Source organism: Sciurus carolinensis, chromosome 7 (assembly GCF_902686445.1).
Source record: "Sciurus carolinensis chromosome 7, mSciCar1.2, whole genome shotgun sequence".
Classification (NCBI taxonomy): Eukaryota; Metazoa; Chordata; class Mammalia; order Rodentia; family Sciuridae; genus Sciurus; species Sciurus carolinensis.
Window position 1 is genome coordinate 68,757,485 of NC_062219.1, and position 19,534 is coordinate 68,777,018.

Sequence of the window (19,534 nt, forward strand, 5' to 3'; positions counted from 1 at the left end):
AATGTGCATTTTTCTGATCCTGACAGATTCCAAAAGAAGAGCAGATTGCTACCCATAAAACTAAGCAGAGTCAATGTGGAATTACTGGAAGAATCTGAAAGTCTTTGCAGAAATCCTGTGCTTACTCCAATGTTTCTCAAAAACCAGCTATTTTAAAGGGACCAGGGTCAATATAAATGAAATAAATGGAGGCTTAGATAAAAATATGTCAGAAAATTTGCTGAAAGGTTATTTTAAGGTGGCCTGTTAAAAACAATAATGGGCCATTAGGCTGTCTTGTTAAAGGCATTAAAGTCACAGGCACAATGTCTGAGTCACATGGGCAAGACTTTCCACTTTGCATATAAAAACTTCAAAATTGAATTTCTGGTAAAAGTAAAATGTTAGTGTTTCTGCGTATATTATTATAAATATTGAACTTAAATTACAGGCAGAGGAGTGAGCAAAGTATTTAATGACTTTAGAAATGTGCTATCAAAATGATACACATTATAATTTATTTTACAATACACTTTAATGTATTTTTCTTTGTAATTAAGTATGCATTTTAAAAATTTGGCTAATTGTGTTGCAGGCAGGCATGGTATTTCTCTTTGTCAAAGTCAGTAGTAATGATTTTTTTAAACAAAATTCTGTGTACTTCCAGTAACTAGAATGATATACTAGATAAGTTAGGACATAAACTGTGGTCATCTCACGGTTCAATATGGAATTAGAAACAAGTGTCTGATGTGTTGGGGAGTATACACCATGAGCAACACTTCATCTATTTTGCTTGCTGCTGAATCTCCAGTACTCACACCAAAATCTAGCTGATAAAAGATGCTTAAGAAGTATATAAAAGACCTGTTTGTTAACTCATTTGTTTTGAGAATTGAATAATAAATATTTAAAGCTATTTTCTGACAATTAGCTAAGATATTAGATCCTATACCTTAATTTCTTAATTCCATAGTTGTATTTAATTTTACAATAACTATCAAAAAGCAATCTTGCTGTAATTCATTATGGGCTACTAATGGTAAATAAAAATATTTCTAAAGGACTTGAAATTATTTGTGATACATTAACTTGGCTAAGAAAATTTCCTTTTGATCTTTGGAATTTATTTATTTATTTACTTATGCATTTATTATTTTTAACTTTAGACAATTGGACAGTATAGTTTCAATTAAAACAATGGGTATAGACACATATTTTTCTCATTCAAGTATAATTCCATGACATCAAGCTAAAATTGCCTGCTTCTTTACTATGAGAATCCAGGCATTTTTAAAGAGTATGAGTTATTTTAATTAAATATATAAGATATATCATTTGGGATTTTTTTTGCTTACATTATTTATATTGGCACACATTTCCTATTTAATTACTTTCTGAATAGCTTACATTGTCATGATTTTTAATTATTAAAATTAATTGAAAAAAATCGTTATTCTTTTTTTTTTTTTTTTTTTTTCATCCAGCAGTGCTTAGGAATTTAGAAAGGAGCTGACTCATGAGCCATGTGCTGGGACACTACTGAGGCTCAGCGGGCAACCTGTACTGTGTATACTTTGGAGCTCGGTAACACAAATTCATGTCAGGAAAGTGGAGGGGGCACTTGGAGAGAAAAAGAGAGAAACAGAGTATGAAAGAAGACCCCAGATGCTTGAGTTTGCAGATGCTTTGATTACAGGAAACTCATAAATGATAACAGTACGTAGAACTGGATGTGGAAGGCAAAAAACATATGGGATCACAAGATACTCATCTGTATTCTGAAAATCACGGGTGAGAGTACTGAAAACAACTGTTGGGAGTTTTATGATTTAATCCCTTTGACTGGATCACTGAACAGGACATTTTTCACTTCCAGTTTTTGTGTTTTGGCTGACCTAGGAAATCTCGTGGTTTTGCTTTGTGGCACACGCTTTCAGGAAAATCTGCTATTTCTGCCGCTCTGCACTGCCCTAGCTCCACTGGGCTGCTGGAGCTACAGTGAAATTTAGTGTCGGTGCAGCACGCAAATGCAGGAAAATGATATGATGTTGTAGGGCTGGAGCTTTCCTGGTGACAGTCCATTCTGGTGTCGGTGGCTGGGAGGGAGAGGGACTGCCACCCAGTGTTTTTACAGTGTAGCTTCTAAGCTGACAATGAAAAGCAGAGTGGGCAAGAAAAAAGAAAGATTTCCTTTTCTCGAGGGAAAAAAGAGAATTCTAAAGTCTCTGAAAAACTTGGGTATGGTAATTCCCTATTCCAAATATACAAAAGTCACAGACAATCTTATTTTTTGGTTTTTAGACACATTTCTGAGTTTAGCACAACAGGGAGAAGAAAATTGGAGGTTAGTGAATCCAGTGGGGCAAGAGGTGAAGAGGACTAAATTTCAGTCAAGACAACAAGGGAAGTACAAAGAATACAGTTTCTCTTTCATGTGCTTTGATCGCCTTTCCTGTTTTACCCTTAATGAATACTTTCTCAAAACTAAAAATAAAACACTGCATTCTATTAAAGTGTGCTTTCCTCCAAGGGAATTCTAAGTGGGTAAGTGTGTGTTTCTCATCTATGAACATGACAATATATTTTCATACATACAGTTCATACATATATACATGCATATGTATATTTTTCTTTTTCAGGCAGTCAGGCAGTGGACAAGAGAAAGACGAAAAAGGAGTCCAACAGAGACCCCTAAAAGCAAATATTAGTTTCTCTAATCTGCTTTTAAATTTCTAGTGATGGGTACTGACCAAACACAGTGAGGAGTATCAGATTTGTAGTGGTGGCATAAAATCACATGCCAGCAGGAGAAGGAGGGGAGGGCAGAGGTTTGCAATCCATCACCTGGTGCTCTAGAGAGACCCAGTTCCCCAGCCCCAGGTAGTATCCCCTGCTGGGTGGTAGATTGAGAACCTCACTTACTTAAGAGAAAATGAACACTTCATGACATAAGGTGAGGTGCACATGTGTGCATGCTCAGAGTGTAACTTCATTTTTCATTTTAAATGATGTGGCCATAATCTCTCATGCTATTCTAATTGGGGAATAAAGATATAAAAAATGTGCTCCCAGATGTTTTGATCTCACTAGCCTGCCTGTGCCTTACACAGAGACTACACATGTATAGAGACTACTCAGAGCTGCTTCATCATTTCCTGCTACAGCTTTTTTTAGTTGTAGCTAGGATCTTTGCCATCGTGGAGAGATGTTAATATGTGTGGTCAATAGCTATACACATTAAAAATAAGCTCTTACCAATGGAGTGATTTAAAAAATCTTACTAATAAATACATGATACTCGTAGGTACAAGTCACCTTTTCTCCCCCACTGATGGCTTTGATTACTTTGACAGACTAAGATACGCTAATGATACAAATTAGGAGCAAAAAGAATTAAAAGGGTGTTTAACTCTGATGCCAGGCTGTCAATTTCCTATAGTGCTACCAACTTACAGATAGATGATTAAAATTGTTTCATTTAGGAATTTTGAATATTTTAAAAATTGAATGGCTTTCCGGAGGAGGTAAAAAGAAAGAAAAATCTGTGCTTAACTAATTAGACATCCTATTTGATTTAACAATAGAACAGAATTATTCTTTGAGTGTGGAGATCTTCCTTCATTACTACAAGAACCTACATTTTGCTCATATATCTTCACTCAGTGTTTGTCTAATTTCTTATGTTCAATATTATTCGTGCATTTTCTTCACCCACAAATTTATAAAGATGAGTTTATAAAATTTATTCATAAATTCCTTTTTCCATGTACCAGAGATTGAATGAACCCAAGGGTGTTTTACCACTGAGCAACATACCCAGCCCATTTGAGTTTAGTTTTGTTTAGACAGGGCCTCTATAAATTGCTGAGGCTGGTCTTGAACTCTTGATCCTCCTGCCTCAGTCTTCCAAGTCACTGGGATTACAGGCTTGCATCACCATGCTGGGCCATACATTTACTCTAAAGTATTTCCAAATCAAGATGCTAGATCCTGTTGTTAAATCCTAAATATGTGAAATATGATTTCTTTCTCTGAGTAAAGAATTGAGGAAAAAAATGGAACCTGCAAATAAATAACTATGCATAGTTAGAAATCTTGTGAATGACAAAATAGCAAGCATAAAGTAATTTAGTTGCATGGAAGTGAAAAAAAGAACCTGTTTTTATTTTTTGTTTTTGTTTGTTTATTTTTTGTCAGAGAGCATACTTTCAAACCCTGATTATTTCACTCTAAAACTATATCCTCTTTTGGGGAAGTTATTTAATTTATTTGGATATTCATTTTATCATCTGTAGAATATGGAAAATAATCATGTCTCTAGTTCAGATGTGATCGTACATTAATTTACATCATAAATACCAACTATATAGGACCCAGATGGATACATACTAAATGCTTTCATGATACCTGATGCTTATGCTAGGAATCGAATATATCTCTGTGGTTTTATGAATTTTCCTCTTGATTTCCGATTGTAGATTAGAAATTAAGATTAGATACTGTATTTCATTTGTGTTATACTAGCTCCACTGAGTCAATAATAGTTGAATAGATATTTAATAAATAAAGGGACAAATAAAGGGATTGATGAACTTTTGATAATCAAATTGTTAATAAAATTCCGTTTTTTAAAGGGCTAGCAAGATATTCATGCTCATCTCTATAAGGTTGGTACCTTGGTCTGAAGATGTAGTACTAGAAAGAATTGGTGGAATCACATAGGAGAATATTGTCTCCTATCCTTAAAGTCAAATAAACAGAACTAGTTTGGGGGAATAGGAGAATGATACACTACTTACAAGTTCTAATTTAATATAATAACTACTTAGGAAAAAAAATACTGAGTGAAAGCAATCTGGATTCATGATTTCCAATTTATAAGAACATGCAGAATTTGCCTAAGTCAATGAGGGCTCTTCAACTGGGTTCTGCTGAAAGTGGATTAAGTAACAAAAAGAGCCCCACACAGTAAGTTAGAGTCTGACACTCAGTTCCATCTGGCAGGTGCTTCATCTTTCTGCACTTCATTTCCATCATGTGTGGATAGGGAATGGAAAGATTGATGGGCATTGATTTCTTCTAAGTGTAAAATTTGGAATAACTTCATTTAGTTTTCTTATTTACCTGAGTATTGGAGGAATGTGCTTACTTCTGTTTTCTTGGAAAAGGTTAAGGATTATTAAAGTCACTGTGTGGGGAGTAGGGGTGGACTTGAAATCAGAAAGAGCTAATGACATTAGCAGGTGAAATGCAATTTTGCATTTTTTTGTGATATTTTATTTAATTATAAGACTAACCCTTATAAAAACAGTTTTAAAAATAGTTTAAAATAGTTTAAACAATTAAAAAGATAGTTGAGACAGTTTGAACTTCCTAACATTCCTGAAAAAAATATAATGGAACTATAATTAGAATTTCCTTCATTAGTTAGACAAAGTCCATATCTGTATTTTTATTAAATGAATTATACTCTCAATCAATGAATTAATATTTATTAAACTTACAAGAGACACTTAATAATGGATAGTTTTTATTCATTTAATACTTAGTCAACCAAGTACAAATACATATGTAATCTTAGTGTTTCTCAAATGTATGAAAAGATTGTTGTGTTGAATATCTTTTTTGTAACTCCAAATCTTCTCTGCACCATCTATCTTTCTCCCCAACAGACTGACCTCTATGGGGTACCTAAATCCTCCTCTTGATGAAAGATTTTCAAAAGAAAAGATGAGTGAAGTCAGATTCTTCATTTCCCTGATTCCTTCCTTCTAAGACTGCCTCAGTTTGAAAAGGGATGGGCCTTCAGAATTTCTCTCCTTCCAGGTTCTTCAGGTCAAGGAATAGAGAGAGCACCCAGGTTCGTGCTCTATTTCTCCACGTTCCACAACACTGGATCCATTTCTTGATGATTGTTGCTATTTTAAATGAACTCTGATTAAGGCATCCACATTCCAGTATACCATTTTCTATTGGATACTTACAAACTAAGAAGCTAAATTTCAGCCTTGACTAAGGCTATTTCTTCAACTTATCCAAAATAGGTAACTCTCTGTTCGTGTTCTGTATTTTCTTTTTTTGTCAGTTATGCATATTTTAAAATACTATGTCTATTATGAGAAATACATTCTGCTTTATGAGAAATACAAAGAAGTAAAAAGAAAGAACCTGCTTTCATAAGTCTCCTTATTTAGTATAAGAATATATATATATATACAGCAGCAATATTTCTTAGAAAATAAACCAAAGTACCATATTTGTAATTTAAAGACCTACCTGAGTTAAAAGCTGGGTTTGTCATTTAAAAGATAAGTGACCTTAAATAAATAACATAATGTTCTGAAATTCAGATTTTTCTTCACTGTAAAATAAACTTACTTACCTTAACTATGTCATGTAAGTTAAGCAATTAAGAAGCATTCTTAAGTACTCTCAGTATATAGACATTAATCATCTCTATTGCAAATTCTGAAGGTTGAAAGATGAAGTTACCATACAAATACATAATGATAAAAAGCTTGTAGAAAACTTTGAGAAAAATAAGGCTAATTCATATTGACAACTAAGACTATCAGAACTCTGCCAAACAGCCCCAGTGTAAGACATGAGAATCTACAGTTTAGTAGATAAAGAGTGGTTAAGGACAGGGTTCTAAAAGAGAAGTAAACTTAATATTAGTCTTACAAAGAGAAAATAAAATTTCATTAAAACTTCAAAATCAAAATATATTTTAAAGAATTCCTAAATTATACCTTTCCAAAAATTTTTAAAAAATGTTATTTAGTTTAGCTACCTTGTTTAAATCAAATTAAGAATATTCTCTAGGATACCAAAGACATCCTTTAAGGCTTTTTTGTTGCTACTGGCTAAGCTTTCATTAGATAGAATTTTAAATGACCTCTGGTGAGAAAAGCACCTAGGATGTAAATGATGTAAGACAAATAAATCCAAATATTCTTCTCAGTCATCATTACCCAATTGATGCAAATTATTGGTGCTATTAAAGATCATCTCTCACTTCAAAACAATTCCCAAAAACAGCATCCTCAGTATATACAGAAGTGGGCTACTATGTCCTATTGATGCTGATAAGGATGACGGTCAATTGGAAGAAGACATTAATAACAATAATAATATTTTATATTCACAGGTAGCATAATAACTGACTTCAATGTGTAACTTCATTTGAAATCATCACAGTAGATTAATGTAAGACAAAAAAGAGTATGCTACAAATTATCTTAATTTCATAAATGAGGAAACGGAGGCATAAAATATCAGTTTTTTTAAAATTAGGTAGCTAACAGAAGTTAAAGTTAGATTCTAATTTCAGATTTTCCCCCCTAGGATTGAACTAGACATTGTAGTTATTTTTTTCCCATGACAAATTATATCTCTGCCCTGTTGTATACCAACTAGTTCTAAGATTGATCAGGTCGATTCAGCGTAAACCAGACTGAATGATAATCCCATGAGTAGTTAAAGCAATTTAACCCTGATTTCCAAACTATCTCTGGGTCTTTCAGTTATACAAGCCAAAAACAATGAAGCAAACAAAATCCAGTCCTTTATCATATACCATTAAAACCAATTTGAGTTGCTTTTCTTTAAACTGAAACATAAGAAGCCATTATGGAATAAGAAATTGGCTCCATTGCTATGGAGTAGAGAAATGGAGGGGTGAATATATTTTTCATGTTTTTTTACTCAGTCAGGAAGTACAAAGACCTAGATGAAGCCAATATGTATGCTCCAATATGTATAATGAGCCATCCTCAGGATTATGGCATTAACGTTAACAAACCTATAGTATTTCATAAAATGAGAATGCCAAATTTTTTATTATGGGGCCACTGTAATCTCTAAACTTTGCTTACTAATGTTTAGACAATGAAATGTTCTAATCTAAAGTCTCAATCTTGAGGTCTTTTGCCCATTACAAGTGAAAATTACAGTGTAGAAATAGCACCAAGAATCACTACTAAAGAAGTTGTTTCATGTTTTAAATAATTTCAGAAAAGTACGTCACCAAGTCTAATTTATTTGTAACATGTTTTTGGCACTTTTATCATTTGATTCTTTGTTGACCCTTAAACATGAATATGTTAATGATATTGCAGAACAGACACTGTTTCTTTATCTCTAAAGCATCTGGTGTATCTGTGCATGCTTGTATTTGCTATAGTTTCCTAAATAAATGGAAATGGAATCTGGTGCAGGTTGGTGCTTATAATTGTAAAGGTTCTTGTATGAATTTTTTTCAGTTCAACATGTCAGGGTAGAAATATACAACAAATAATAAAATGGATGCAAACACTCATCAATCAAGAGCTGCCTGCCACTTCAGTGCTACTAGAAGGGTCCTCAGAGTGACAGCACAAATGTATGTTGGCAGGCCAATCAAAGCTTTAGAAATAAAACAAAATGTTTCATACAGGTCCCTCATCTCTCTAAGGCTATGACAGCCCAGTTGCAATTTTGTTTTTTACATTAGTTTTGAATTTCTTTATTAAATCATTTCATTCGGACCCTTTGGCTGTCACACACATGCCGATACTGTTGACGGCTGTGAAAAGTCGTGTGTCCATAATCTTTGGAGAATGGTGTTCTTTAGACATATTTGTGACTTATTTTTAAACCTCAGTGATAATATTACTATTATTTTTTTTCTTTCACACAATAAATTATGTAATCACTATGTGAAAAAGTACTTTAAACTCAAAGAAAGTGACGGAAAAAGCGATTCTTTATAGCATTTCATCACTATTCTTGTGCCTATGAGATTTAGTTCTTTTAAAAAATACATAAATAGTTATAATGCAACAGAAATGCTAAGACTAACAATTGCACTGTCTTAATTTGCCTTAGTCTGAGAAACCCAAATGTTCATTCCACACTTTTTTCCATGGGGTTACTATCCTTTATATTTCCAATCATACATTGTCATTTTAACAACAAGGGTCTCAACATGATTTGTAAAGTTTTAGATCTGCCATTGGTCTAGTCTGGGACATATGAAGCATGGCACTGAAAGGAAGGGCTCTTGTTAATGCATAAGGATGAATAGAAATTTCCATTTCAATTTTCATTTCAAGCTGGGAAAACGGATGTATTCTAAGAGACAGCACCACTGAACTAAATTCTTTGCACCCAGCATTTCTCTCTTGAGGCAAATATCCTTTTCCTTTTTTCCTAAATAATTCACAAATTGCTTCTGCACAGAGGCCAAAGAGGGTCAGAACAAAATTCAATTACCTCCTATCACCATATTCTCCTCTTACAAGGGAATGCTGCGGGTATGAGTTTTGCTATCTTAATCATACATGAAGGTTAAATGCCAAACAGATGATTATAAAATTTGGGGGTCAAGAGGATCAGATCCAATAACCTGTGTGTTTGATTTCATTAAAAAGGAATGCTCATTCTTACCTTTTATTTATCTATCATAATGATTCTTCATTAAATCCTTCCAACACTACCATTTTCTAGGGTTTTCTAATTATCTATGTCTATGCTCAAACCATGCCCCATGTCTCATTGGGTTGCATCAGCATGTCACATAGAGTCCTGTCAGTTTATAGAGCACAGTGTGACAGATGAGATTCCAGAACAAGGCATTACATTATCTCTTGGCATAATAAAATATGAAAAGAAATAGATTCCTCATCTGAATTTTTTCTATTTGCACTCACACACACCATATGGGTTTTTCCATAAGATTTTCAAAGTTCATTAGAGTTAAATAATGCTAAATATACATTTTTTCTCAACATTGACTTTTTTCTTTCCTTTATTTTAAAACCAAGTATATGATTCTAACCATGATCTATACTCAGTGATGAGCTAAATTCCTGAAATACTGTTTACCTTTGTTTATTTTTGTGATGATAATATAAGTTCTTCAATTTGGGCATGGTAAAATATATCATTCCTGTTTTAAGGTAAAATGACATAAGTTGTGAGAGAATAAATGATGTATCCCAAGTCATATATTCTTCAGGCAAGGACTACTTCTCTAACTACCCAGATGTGTACATTCAGAGCAAGCTTGTTTGTGTGAATGTTGGGAATTTTGTAATATTACTATGTTATGTGTAAAACTGTGCCCCTTTTAAATTTTACATAAATGCAAGTGGTAGGCATAATTGTAATCTCCCTGGTCTTCATCCTGTGTTACAACTATGAACATGTTTCTGTATGTGACAAAAGGGTCTTACAGGTATCATTAAGCTGATAGATCTATTGGCCTTAAGACAGTAAGATTATTTTGGTTTATTCAGTGAGTTTTATGTAAACATAAGTTTTAAAAGATAAAGTTCAGCACACAGAAGGACTCTGAACACTTGTGTGATAAACCAAAAATGGATAAGAATATTAAATGACAAAAAAAGCCAGTTTGAAGATCATGTAGGTTTAGAATAAGAAGATTGGAGGTGGTGATAAAAATCTAAGAAGATGAAGATTCTTTCCCCCCTACATTCCCACATCCTGTTCCTTACTTTCAGTCTTTGGAGTGACACAGAATGTCTTCACACAGCATGGAGTGGGAGTATTGGAGAACAAATGAGTGCATGCATTTTCTAGGCAAACAAAACAGCCTCACAGTTTTCCCCCCACCCAACCTTTAAGAACTGCTGTGGCATCAGTCCCTCTACAGAATATATATTCAATGAAAATGAAATCAGTATTTTGAACAGATATTTGGACTCCTATATTTATTGTAGTTCAATAGCCACATATGTAATCAATCTAAATGACCATCAGTGGAATAATGAATAGAAAAACATGGTATGTGTACAGGATAGAATGCTATTCAACAATAAAGAAAGAAATACTATAATTTATAATCATATGGATGAATTGGAGGACATCATGTTAAGTGAAATAAATCAGGCACAGATCTTGCATGATCTCACTCATGTTTGAAATCTAAGGAAATTGATCTCATAGAAAAAGAAAATAGAAAAGTGTGTACCAGAGGCTGGGGAAGGTAGGGCAATGTGAGTACAGAGAGAGGTACAATGTTAGGAACAAGGAGAAACAAGCTCTTGTGTTCTGTTGCATAGTAGTGTGACTGTGTTTAACCGTATCATACTATACACTTCAAAACAGCTAGAAGAGAGGATTTTGAATGTTCTCACCACAAAGGAATATATGAGCTGATGGATATGCTAAATACCATGATTTGATTATTAAACAATATATACGAGTATAGAAACATCATTCTTTATCCCATAAATATGTTCCATTATTATATATCAGTTAAACAAAAGGAGAAAACGTTCTGGCATAGGACTGAAATAAGCATCGGATAGAAAAATGGTATCAGAAACAAGAGAATATTTTTTCTTGCACTTAAAAGCAGTCCTAAAATAGCACTGACAACCAAAGAAGGGAGCATGACAGATGGAAGTCATGTGGGGGCTTGCTGAACCATTATTGGGTGAAAATAAGATTGGGGTATTGAGCCTTGGACACCTCAACATAAACCAGATTATTTGTGAAAGTCTCCCTGTTGCTGAAGTTGCTTGGATTGCAACAACTTTAAAACCAATCATTCTGGAATGCTCAAAAATCAGAGACCATTGTTAGTCCTATTTTTGCCTGGTACAGATGGAGAAATAATTACACAGAGCACAGAGACACCACTCTTACCTCTCCTACCCACAGAAGACGTTGTGAATTCATCACTATACTTCTTCCCACTGAGCTGAAACAAGACCTTGATGCCCATCTCAGCACAGTGCTCTAGGAAACTGCTGCCAATTGATGCAAATTTCCATACATCAATAACACATGAAATTTTTCAGATAAACCTTGGTGTGAGTACTGGGTTTACCATTGACCATGTGTCCTGACTCAAGATAGCAAATCTTTCTGGGCCCAAGTTTTGTGTATGTTTTTCAGTATTTTAACTATTTTACTAAATTCTTCCACAGACAAAATGAGTTAATTTATGCTTCTAGAACAAGGGTCGGCAAACTACAGCTTATGAGCCAGATCTGGCCTGCCATCTGTTATTGTACAACTTAGAGCTTAAAAAGGGTTTTACATTTTTAAATGGCTGAAAAAAATCAAAATAAGAATAATATTTCATGGCACATAAGAATCATATGAAGTATAAATTTCAATGCTTGTAATGTTTTATTGGAACACAGTCACACCCTTTCACTTAGATATTGACTATGCCTGCCTTTATCCTATAACAGCAAAGTCGAGTAATTACAAGAGAAACCATATGTCCTACAAAGCCCAAGTATTTACTACCTGGATCTTTATAGAAAAAGTTCTCTGACTCCTTTACTAGAAGAATGCCAGGCATTTAGTCTTCTCGTGTGTGTGTGTGTGTGCGCGCGCGCGCGTGCCCTTTTTTCCCTTTCTCATTTGAGAATATATTTCAGAACCAGAAATAATACAAGATCAAGAATGGGAAATGAGAATGGTAAGTAAGACTCCAAGATCAAGAATGGTAACTAGTTAGGATTTGCTGTAAATCTATCTCTATCTATCTATCTATCTATCTATCTATCTATCTATCTAAAGCTAAATTACTGCTGTTATTTCGCCTGCTTCTATTAGATTATGACAAGCTTCAACCTAACCATTCATTTCCTAGTGTAATGTACCTATCAGACTCTTGCCCCAATTGATAAGTCCTTACTAATGAAAAAGGGCCTATAAGAATTTTTAGAATGCATGATACCCATTCACAATGATTATGGTTAATTTCCTAGTCAGCAAACATGGAAATTGCTCCATTTACTGCTTTTAACTGTAGCTCCATGTGCTAGAGGTCACCATGACTACCTGCCAATGTTGTCTCTGCTGGGCCTCACATTTCCTCATGTTGAATTCCAGTTTTGACCAGTTTCACTTGTGTTGGGTAGACTTCTGTTTTCTTGGCCTTCCTCTAATGATGGGCATCATTGCCTAAACTGATGAGTATTTACTGTCAGCAACTGCTGCTTTCCTTGAGCATCTCTGTGTATACCAGTCACTGCTACTATCTGCTCCATTTGACACTCTGTTATCTTCATACAAATTGTGATACTGACTAGAGAGGAATGCCTAATCCTTACTCTTATGTTATACTCAACTAAAAGGAGCTAGTAGGATTCCAATGAGAAATTAATTTAGTGGGTATGACTGTATACTATTTATCACTTCTAATAAATGATTTGAATCATTTCTCATTTATCAATCATGTCTGGTCCTCTCTGCCCCAAGATTCAGACAGGAATGAGTCCAGTGGTGGGAAGGGGTGTGGTTAGATTGAGAATGGTGTCAGTGTTTCAGAATAGTGCTGACTCGGATTCACCATATTTTCCAATGTAAAGGCTTTGTGTGAAGGCCAAGCTTGTTCTGTCTGAATCTTCTACCCTGAGGATGACATTCATTTTTTGGGAGACTTCAGAGTTCCTAATGCAAACTGACTTCTGGTAACTTTTTCTTTTTTCTAGGCATGTTTGCCCATGTATGAAACACAGTGGTTGCTTCCCTAAATGTCAATTCTCAATGTCCCCTAAGGAAGATTATCTTTGAAGTAGTAGTACCAGTGTTCAATAGGGAAAAATCTCACTATGTGTGTCAACCATAGAAACAGTTTTATAAATTTCTCTTTCCTCCTGTTATATATAAATTTCAAGATGATAAGCCAATGGTTACTAACATCTAAAATTTTGCTGATGTTTATGCCTAATAACATGATACCAGGTATAAAGTTTTCAAACTTATCATGATATAGAGATTTGGAAGTCATTCGACTTTACATACAACTGAATTTATTCAGGAACTGTATTGCAGAAGGCCTTAAGAATTGTCTTCCTTCTCTTTCATGCTTCACCAGCAGAGTCACAATTTAATTCAGGACAGCAATGTGCCTAGCTATTTCCAATCTAGCCTCCATTGCAGACAAAAATTACCACATTGTTTTTGTTGATCAATGAGTGTTGAGAGGTCTACCGGTGATTTCTAGAAAAATGTGCTTTTTTTTTCCCGTGATAAAAAGGGATAGATAGAGTTGGTGTGGTGTTCCTCCTTTGCTGCTTCATATCTTATTTTAGTTTCTGTACACGTGATGTCTGGAGTTACAGAAGCAATTTGGTGACTGTGTGGTGAATAAAAGTAAAGTGAAATACATACACAATGGTGGAGTCAACAGAGCATGTGTATCTACTGGACCAACATTTACAGCCACTTCCAGAACCGTGGTTATATGAGCAAGAGTTAACTTCTGTATGCTGTAAGGTACTAGTGCCCAGTTATTTCAGTTCTTAACTGATACATTAGGTTAAGTCACATAAAATTGCTGATTTTTACTATTTTAACCTAAAAATATAATTTTAAAAAATTACATATATAATATCATATGATCAAGTTAATGAATCTCAATATATTCATTAAGGAGCATATTGATAAAATGCTTAAATTAGCAATTGAAATTCTTTATGCTTTATAATGCATAAATGCTGTAACTCTTCAAGTCTTTTCCTTTTCTTTTAAGAAGGATGTTCACCAAACTTCTGAAAAATAATGTCTCAGACTTCTTATCTAGGTTATTTTTTTAATGGGACCAAAGAGATCATACCCAACCCTTTTTACCATGGGTAAAAACGCAATGTTTGGGATATTTGGAGTCTGTGTTTTGCATCATCTGTAAGAATACAACAGCAGGCAGAGCTAGAGTAAAGCTGAGACACGGTGAAGAGTCAGAAATATGACAGACGTATTTCTGGAATGGTTGGCATGCCTGGTGTTTCTTGAGGCTAAGCAAGGACATTCTTTTTTTCAAAACTGAAGGTTAAAATTTCCTTCAGTCCTAAATTGTATGAAAATTTACAACACATCCACTTGAAAATTTTCAACACACTCCCCCCATCAGACATACTTTAGATCCAGGGATAAGAAGAAATTTGGAGATTTTGGTGTTGGGATGAATGCTATTCTTACATATATTTATTTATATGTTGTATGTTTTTAAAATTATTTATTTATTTTTTTAATTTTTTACAGACTGCATTTTGATTCATTATACACAAATGGGATGCATCATTTCATTTCCATGGTTGTACACAATGTAGATTCATACCATTCGTGTAATCATACATGTACATAGGGTAATGATGTCTATCTCATTCCACCATTTTTCATAACCTCCTCATTTCCTTTTACATAATCTAAAGTTCCTCCATTCTTCTCTCACTCCCCACACCCACTATCCCCATTATATATCATAGTCAACTTATCAGGGAAAACATTTGGTCTTTAGTTTTTTTTATTTTTTTTTTTTATTGTAAACAAATGGGGTACATCTTGTTTCTCTGTTTGTACATGAAGTAGAGACATACCATTTGTGTAATAATACATTTACATAGGGTAATGGTATTTGATTCATTCTGTTATTTTTTCCTTCCCCTCCACCCCTCCCACCCCTCTTTTCCCTCTATACCGTCCCTCCTTCCTCCATTCTTGCCTCCCTTCCACCTCCCATTCTGTATCATCATCTGCTTATCAGTGAGATCTTTCATCCTTTGGATTTTTGAGATTGCCTTATCTCACTTAGCATGATATTCTCCAAGTTCATCCATTTGCCTACAAATGCCATAATTTTATCATTCTTTATAGCTGAGTAATATTCCATTGTATATATATCCACAGTTTCTTTATCCATTCATCAATTGAAGGGCATCTAGATTGGTTCCACAATCTGGCTATTATGAATTGAGCAGCTATGAACACTGATGTGGCTGCATCACTGTAGCATGCTGATTTTAAGTCCTTTGGGTATAGGCCAAGGAGTGGGATAGCTGGGTCAAATGGTGGTTCCATTCCAAGTTTTCGAAAGAATCTCCACACTGCTTTCCAGAGTGGCTGCACTAATTTACAACCCCACCAGCAATCCTCACCAACACCTATCGTTGCTTGTATTCTTGATAATCACCATTCTAACTGGGGTGAGATGGAATATTAGGGTAGTTTTGATTTGCATTTCTTTTATTACTAGAGATGTTGAACATTTTTTCATATATCTGTTGATTGCTTGTAGATCTTCTTCTGTGAAGTGTCTTTTTATTTCCTCAGTCCATTTATTGATTGAGTTATTTGTATTTTTGGTGTAAAGTTTTGAGTTCTTTGTAGATTCTGGAGATTAGTGCTCTGTCTGAGATGTGTGTGGCAAAGATTTTCTCCCACTCTATTCACACTGTTGATTGTTTCCTCAATCCTTAGCAGGAAGAGTGAAGCAGGAGGAATCACAATACAAAACCTTTAACTATACTCCAGAACAATAGTAACAAAAACGGTACAGTATTGGCACCAAAATAGACAGGTAGACCAGTGGTACAGAATAGAGGGCACAGAGACAAACCCACATAAATAGTTATCTAAGACTAGACAAAGGTGCCAAAAACATATAATGGAGAAAAGATAGCCTTTTCAACTAATGGTGTTGGGAAAACTGGAAATTCATATGCAGCAGAATGAAATTAAACCTCTATCTCTCACCCTAAACGAAACTCAACTCAAAATGGATCAAGGACCTTGGAATCAGACCAGGGACTCTGCATCTTATAGAAGAAAAAGTAGGCCCAAATCTTCAACTTGTTGGCTTAGGATCAGACTTCCTTAACAGAATTCCCATAGCACAAGAAGTAAAAGCAAGAATCAATAACTGGAATAGATTCAAACTAAAATTCTTTCTCTCAGCAAAGGAAACTATCAACAATGTGAAGAGAGAGCCTAGAGAGTGGGAGAAAATCTTTGCCACTCATACTTCAGAGAGAGCACTAATTTCCAGAATATATAAAGAACCCAAAAAACTCTACACCAAGAACACAAGTAACCCAATCAACAAATGGGCTAAGGAAATGAATAGACACTTCACAGAAGAAGATCTTTAATTTTATCTTTTTTCTTATTTTTCTTTCCCATATGTAAAAGAAGCAAACATTTTTAAAGGAAATTTGCCAAGTATACACTGGGAAATGTAACTTTTGTTACACTATAAGAAAATAGTAATAATTTCAGTTTCAATAAATGTACTAAATAATTACATTTTGAGATACAGTGAGTGGAGACTAGGTGGTCAGGTGCCATAAGTGATTACCACAATGTTAAGAAAACATTTTGCATCCTACCTCAGTAAGCCATACATTCATCAATATTTTGTAAGCAGGCCATGACAGAGGCTTGGAAACAACTTTGTTTCATGTGATCATCTAGGTCCCCCCTCCAGTTGTAATGTGTGTGAAATTTGAATATAACCTTCAGTTCTATCAAGATGAGATATGAGCAAAATAGAAACCCTTCTGCCTACATGTCTAGAAAGTATTGAAAGGGAATTAGTATTCAAAATAATTTTAAATTCATATGTAAATTACTAAAATAAGAGTAAAATATTAAAAATGTAAAGAGAAAAGTTTAAAAAAATTATTTGTAAATTTTCCATGCTTTCAGTGGAAACACCTTTGTTTCATGTTCAAATAGAGATCAAATTCTATGAGCACTCTGAGCTCCTGAATAAAGTCACTACTCAGAAAACAAAAAACAAACAAAACAAAGAAAAGCAAAAATCAAAACTTGTAGGAAAGTGTAGAAAAGAAATATACCCAACAATTGACTCAAATAAAAGATAAGACATGTTATTTTGTTCATGCTGTGGACCTGAGTGGGGAAAAAATTGTCTGTCTTGAGAAATTGAAACCTAATAACTTACTCTTGAATAGATTTGGAGTTCAGAATTATCCATGAGGTCTAGAGAATTCCACCAAAAAAATTAAATTAAAAAAATTCTACCCTCTGTTTATAAATTTGGAATATCTGGCAGAAGCATCACAAAGGCACTTAGGAACTTCATCCCACAACCAAGGCTACAGGAACATCAGCATATACATACACAAAGCAATAAAGAAAGATAAAAATTTTACAAAATGTTAAAGGAAACAAATAATTCATTTCCTGTATCAACAGACCCAAAATTATGAGAAACCAAGCATCAGGAAGTAAATATAATACAAAAACCAACACAAAAAAGTTTAAGACTGTAAAATAAGTAGATTTAAAATGATTAATGAAAATTTAAAACTAAAATCTCTATAAAAATAAAATAAAAAGGAAGTACAGGCCCATATGAAGAAGAGCCAATCTGCATGTTTCTCAATGTGCAATACTGTATAACACTTAGAAATATCAGATGGAATATACACCAGTTAAGGTACTTTTGAATATGAAATCAGTAAACTTAATCTCAAAAAAATGTAACACTGCATAACATAGAATGAGAAAGGAAAAAATACCAATGAGACATTAATATGTAAACGTTTACTCATTTTTCTATGTACAATGAACAGGTGGAATTTTAAATTAAGAACATAATTCCATTAGAGTAGTATTCCCCTTAAAAATGTATGTCTATAAAGCTTACAAAATATATTCAAGAGATGTATGAGAAAGATGATAAAACTCTATTAGAAATATGAAAGAAGACCTAAATAAATGGAGAGATATTCTGTATTCATGTACAGGAAGATTTAACATCATCAAGTTGTTGAGTCTTCCCAAATTAAATTACAGATTCAATAAAATCCTAGAGAAAATCCCAAGATATTGTTATGGTGGACTCCTCATTCTAAAGTTAAGAGGGAGAGATTAAAGACCCAGAATAAATAGCCAACTCAATCCTCAGGGAGAATAACAAAGTAAAATGACTAACGATACACTGCTTCACAAGATTTTCTAGAAATTTACAGTAGTCAAGAGGAGGATATTGCTGAAGGAATTGAAAAATAGATTAACTGAAGCAAAATAGGGAACTTGGAAATAGGCCCATCTAAGTGGAGTCAACTGGTCTTTGACAAAGGCAAGACATTGAGGTACATAGTTAAATGGTGCCAAAAGAAGTGGGCATCCACATGCAAAAATATGAATCTGGACACAGACTGCACACCACTCTCAAGTATTAACTCAAAATGCATCATGACCTAAATGTAACTGCAAAATTATACAACAGTTAGAAAATAAACAGGAGAAAATCAAGGTGATCTTAGGTTATATGATGACTTTTTTACATATAACACCAAATGCATAGTGCATGACAGAAACCACTGGTAAACTGAGTTTACTAAACTTCAAAATTTCTGCACTCCAGAAGATAATCTGAACAGAATGAGAAAACAACCTACAGAGAGGAAGAAAATATTTGCAAAAGACAAATCCAATAAATGATTATTCTCCAAAATATGCAAAGAACTCTTAAAATTCAACAATAAGAAAATGAATAACCAAATAGAAATGAGAAAGAATCCAACAAACACATCACTAGGGAAGATTCACAGATGGCAAGTAGGCATATGTACAGAGGTTTGATATCATATGGCATTACAGTATTGTAAATTCAAGCAACTATAAACTACTGTTACACACCTATAGAGGTCCAAAATACAAAACACTAACAACATCAAATATTGATCAGAATGTGAAGTGACCAAAACTCTCATTCAGTGATGGTCTGATTTCTTACTACAGAAACTTCAAAAAACAGTTCAATGTTTGTTAC